Raw genomic sequence first — 6,000 nt, forward strand, 5'->3', positions numbered from 1 at the left:
TAGGAGGGCAACAACCCAGCAGCAGGACCGCTACCTCCGCCTTTGTGCAAGGAGGTGCACTGCCAGAGCCCTGCAAAATGACCTCCAGCAGGCCACAAATGTGAAGCTAATCTTCAATGGCCACTGCAAACAATTAACCAGAAGCTGCTCGTCTTCTTCTTCTTTTTCCTCTTCTTCTTCTTCTTTGGTTTTTATATGGTGGTTGGCAACCAACTTCAATGTGCATTACCGCCACCAACTGGACTAGAGTGTGGACCAGAGACAGGGAGGGTCTAAATCCTACCCATTATTCTCATTTCCTTAAGGAAACTAAATAGATCATTAAATACTACCTCCCCTGAAGATTTTCTCAGCAATTCACTTATGCTTGGTTGTTCAACACCATTACTCCTTAAATCTGATAACAATCTCTTCCTTACCCTCCCATATTGCTGGAACTGAGTAACACGTTCCACTGTCTCCATCTCCCCCTGACAGTGATCACACCAGTGATCGTTACACTTTCCTCCCTTCTTTCTTGACCTGAGGACCTCCCTGCACCTACCTTTTCCTGGATCTTATACGGGTGTTTTCCCTTTCCCTCCCTGTTCCACAACTCTTGCCATTAGTTTTTTAACCACTCTTTTAATTAACCCCTTGGCTTCTGCTTTACTGATTGATAATTCCATTTCAACACTAGGATGTTTGAGAGCCTGCTTGGCAAGAACATCCACCTACTCATTCCTCTTTACTCCCACATGAGCTGGTACCCAGACGAACCTCACAAATGCCCCCATCTGTCTCACCCTAAACTGCAATTCTCATACAATACATATTGTTTGCTCTGTGATACAAATGATTTTAAGCTCATCAGTGCAGCACATGAGTCAGAGCAGATGACTACCCTCTCTGGCCTCACCTCCTCTACCCAGTATGGCCAGCAACTCCATTGTGTATATGGATAAATTATCCATTGCTCTTTTTGTCACCACTACATTTACATTTACATTTAAGTCATTTAGCAGACGCTCTTATCCAGAGCGACTTACAAGTACATACATTCATACTTTTTTGTACTGGCCCCCCGTGGGAATCGAACCCACAACCCTGGCGTTGCAAGTGCCATGCTCTACCAACTGAGCCACACGGGGCCCTGCTACCTTCAACTCAGGAACACTAAAAGCTGCACCTGGCCTCCCTGTTTTAGGGTCTGTGGCATAAGAATCAGAATTAGTTAGGTAACATGAACTCAGCAAAAAAAGAAATGTCCTCTCACTGTCAACTGTGTTTATTTTCAGAACGTGTGTAAATATTTGTATAACAAGATACAACAACTGATACATAAACTGAACAAGTTCCACAGACATGTTATCAACAGAAAGGGAATAATGTGTCCCTGAACAGGGGGGGGGTCAAAATCAAAAGTAACAGTCAGTATCTGGTGTGGCCACCAGCTGCATCTCCTCCTCATGGACTGCACCAGATTTGCCAGTGCTTGCTGTGAGATGTTACCCCACACTTCCACCAAGGCACCTGCAAGTTCCCGGACATTTCTGGGGGGAATGGCCCTAGCTCTCACCCTCCTGTCCAACAGGTCCCAGACGTGCTCAATGGATTGAGATCTGGGCTCTTCGCTGGCCATGGCAGAACACTGACATTCCTGTCTTGCAGGACAGGCTGGTGGCATTGTCATGCTGGAGGGTCATGTCAGGATGAGCCTGCAGGAAGGGTACCACATGAGGGAGGAGGGTGTCTACCTTGTAACACACAGCGTTGAGATTGCCTTCAATGACAACAAGCTCAGTCCGATGATGCTGTGACACACTGCCCCAGACCATGAAGGACCCTCCACCTCCAATTCGATCCCGCTCCAGTGTACAGGCCTCGGTGTAACCCTCATTCCTTCGCCGATAAACACGAATCTGACCATCACCCCTGGTGAGACAAAACCGTGACTTGTCAGTGAAGAGCACTTTTTGCCAGTCCTGTCTGGTCCAGTGACGGTGGGTTTGTGCCCACAGGCAACGTTGTTGCCGGTGATGTCTGGTGAGGACCTGCCTTACAACAGGCCTATAAGCCCTCAGTCCAGCCTCTCTCAACCTATTGCGGATAGTCTGAGCACTGATGGAGGTGATTGTATGTTCCTGGTGTAACTCAGGCAGTTGTTGTTGCCATCCTGTACCTGTCTCACAGGTGTGATGTTCGGATGTATCGATCCTGTGCAGGTGTTGTTACACGTGGTCTGCCACTGCGAGGACAATCAGCTGTCAGTCCTGTCTCCCTGTAGCGCTGTCTTAGGCATCTCACAGTACGGACATTGCAATTTATTGCCGTGGCCACATCTGCAGTCCTCATGCCTCCTTGCATCATGCCTAAGGCACATTCACGCAGATGAGCAGGGACCCTGAACATATTTCTTGGTGTCTTTCAGAGACAGTAGAAAGGCCTCTTTAGTGTCCTAGGTTTTCATAACTGTGACGTTAATTGCCTACTGTCTGTAAGCTGTTAGTGTCTCAACGACTGTTCCACAGGTGCATGTTCATTAATTATGTATGGTTCATTGAACAAGCATGGGAAACAGTGTTTAAACCTTTTACAATGAAGATCTGTGAAGTTATTTGGATTTTTACAAATTATCTTTGAAAGACAGGGTCCTGAAAACGGGACGTTTCTTTTTTTGCTGAGTTTAGATAATTAAGATGACTTATCTGCATAATATGCTTATATGACATGCTTTTTTGTGTCAGACTCTGGTGTTGGCAGTGGCACTTCTTCCCTCAGCTGGGGCTCAGTCACCTGGGGCCCAGAGAGTGGAGAAGTCAGGCTTGTTTTTCACATGTATCTGGTGCTATGCAGAATATCAGAAAGAGAAGAGGACAGGAGGGAACATTGTCTTCATATGTGAATGTGTCTTTACCTATTCTAACCCATGTGAAGGGATGGTGTGATTCATGGGGAACCAATTACTTGTCTCCACGAGGTCTGTGTGCCAGTCACCCCCTCCTTTGGCCTTGGGGGAGATAAGTTCTGAGAAAAGATGTGTGGGGTAGTGTCTACAGTAGAGCCATTGTATGTAATCTCTGATGTTGCACCTATCCTGGGGTAGTGTATGACCTAGAGCACATATGTCAGAGTCAAGGCCCGCGGGCCACATCCGGCCCGCGAGAAGGTTTTTTACGGCCCCTGGGATGATCTTGATTTATTATTAGAACCGGCCCGCAGACCGCAGCAAGCCGGCAGCCCGCAGATCTTTTACACGCACCAATACTACATTTCCCACAATGCAACGGTGACGCACCGAGCAGTAGGCTGCTTCATTTCAATATTTATTGGCACAGCAGTCGTCAGCATCACAGTAAAATTAACTTTCAGATACCCATCAAAAATGGCAAAACGGAAGGTGGACACTGAGAACCGAGGGTTTCAAACAAGGTGGGAGTCGGAGTATATGTTCACGGAGGTAGCTGGAAAACATGTGTGTCTTCTGTGTGGAGAAAGTGTGGCGGTACTGAAAGAGTATAATCTGAGACGACATTATGAAACGAAACACGCGGACAAAAACAAGAATATGGACATGGAACAAAGGCTACAAAAGGCAGAGGAATTAAAACGAGGCCTCAAATCTCGACAGGCTCTGTTCAAAAAAGCCAAATCACAAGGCCAGGCTGCTGTCAAGGCCAGTTTTATTTTGGCAGAAGAGATCGCTAAATCAGCCCGGCCATTTACGGAGGGGGATTTCATCAAAAACTGCATGATTAAAGTTTGTGACGAAGTTTGCCCAGAAAAAAGGCAACTCTTTTTAAATGTGAGTCTGAGCAGAAACACCATTGCCGAGAGAGTAGACCAGTTGTCCATCAATCTAAAAGAGCAGCTTGTGAAAAAGGGAAAAGATTTCATTGCATATTCCTTGGCTGTGGATGAGAGCACCGACATTTCTGACATTGCCCAGTTGTCAATTTTCATCCGCGGAGTGGACTCCAGCCTAAGCGTGACAGAGGAGTTTTTGGCTTTACGTCCTATGCATGGCACAACTACGGGGCATGATTTGTATGAAGAGGTGTCAAGATGTGTAAATGAGATGGAGCTGCCTTGGGAAAAACTCGTGGGTTTGACAACCGACGGAGCACCTGCGATGTGTGGACACAGGAGCGGACTGGTGGCGAAGATACGGGAAAAGATGCAAGAGGAAAACGCGACAGGTGAGCTGACAGCTTATCATTGTATCATACACCAGGAAGCGTTGTGCGGTAAAGCCTTGAAAATGGAGCATGTAATGAGCATCATCACGCGCACAGTTAACTTTATCAGAGCCAAAGGTTTGAATCACCGCCAGTTCAAGGCATTTCTGACGGAGTTAGAAACGGAGCATGGTGATTTGCCTTATCACACAGAGGTGCGATGGCTAAGCCAGGGAAAGGTGCTTCAAAGATGTTTCGAGCTTCGTGAGGAGATTTGTCTGTTCTTGGACAGCAAAGGGAAAGACACAACACAACTCCGAGACGAAATGTTTCTGTGTGAAATGGCTTTTCTGTGTGACATTACGAGTCATCTGAATGCAATGAACTTGCAGCTGCAGGGTCGGGATCATGTCATCTCTGATATGTACAGTACAGTGAAGGCATTTAAAACCAAACTGACTCTGTGGGAGACGCAGATGCGGAAAGAAAATTTGAGCCACTTTCCCAGCTGCCAGACCATGAAAGAGAAGCTCTCTACCAGTGCGTTCCCGAGCGCACAGTTGGCTGATAAAATAGGTATGCTTGCCGCTGACTTTCGACGCCGATTTGCTGACTTTGAAGCACAAAAAAGCAGGTTGGAACTGCTCGGTAACCCATTTGCTGTTGACGTGGAAAGCTCACCACCAAACCTCCAAATGGAGTTGATTGACCTCCAATGCAATGATGCACTGAGGGCAAAATATGCGGCAGTGGGTGCTGCGGAGTTCGCCCGTTTCCTCCCCGACACAATGCCCCAGCTGCGCATCCAGGCTGCTCAAACGTTGTCTATGTTTGGCAGCACATACCTGTGTGAACAACTGTTTTCTTTGATGAACCTGAACAAAACATCACACAGAAGTCGACTTACTGCTGAACACCTCCACTCAATTCTGAGGATTTCCTCAGCTCAGAGCCTTACCCCGAACATTGATGAACTTGTGGAAAAGATGGGACACCACCAAGTATCACCCTCAACCTCAAACAAGTGAACATTACTGTGCAATCACATATTTAGAGTTTTTACTCAGTTCAAGTTTAAAAGTTAAAGTTTAATATTTGTTTTCACTGCATGTTACTTCTCCTTAAACAAAGTGTTGTTTTTGATTAATAGATTTTTGCACTTTATTTTATTGTATTTCAATCCAATTATATTTTAAAAATATTTCAGTTGAGTGGATGATAGAAAATTGCTATTATTGTTTTTTTCTTTGAAGTAAATTTAGCCCACTTTTGCTAAAATAGAAAATATAGGCTACTGATGGTGCCTTGAATACCGGTTTCTTTCATTTAATGTTCATGTTATGGGGATTTTTATATAAAGGAAATTTGTCTTTTGTGTCTGTTGAAAATTAAAGATTACTGACAGAGCCATAAGAAAATATTGCTTTATTTATCTGATCATATTGGAATATATTTGTTAGGTTTTCAGTAGGTTCAATTAGGTTCACTAGACTATATGCGTCATTTAAAAATTTTTCAATGAACATTCGAACAGTCCGGCCCTCGGCTTGTAGCTAAATTTTTTATTTGGCCCTCCGTCCATTTGACTTTGACACCCCTGACCTAGAGGCTCACTCCCCCCAGTGAACTTGTCCAGGCGTGTGGTCAAGAAGGGGTTTTACCTGAGATGGGAGTATCTGGAGTTGACAATTGATTTACGCCATAGAATGAATTGGTGTTTCTGTGCTATGAAGTACCAGGAACGAGATCGGAGCCTCGTCTTAGGGGCCAGACTAAACAACATGAACAGTCTTCATAGCAAATGCTATCTGGCTGCGGGATACTCCTTTCTCATATATCAAGT

This window comes from Salvelinus fontinalis, chromosome 2 (assembly GCF_029448725.1).
Source record: "Salvelinus fontinalis isolate EN_2023a chromosome 2, ASM2944872v1, whole genome shotgun sequence".
Classification (NCBI taxonomy): Eukaryota; Metazoa; Chordata; class Actinopteri; order Salmoniformes; family Salmonidae; genus Salvelinus; species Salvelinus fontinalis.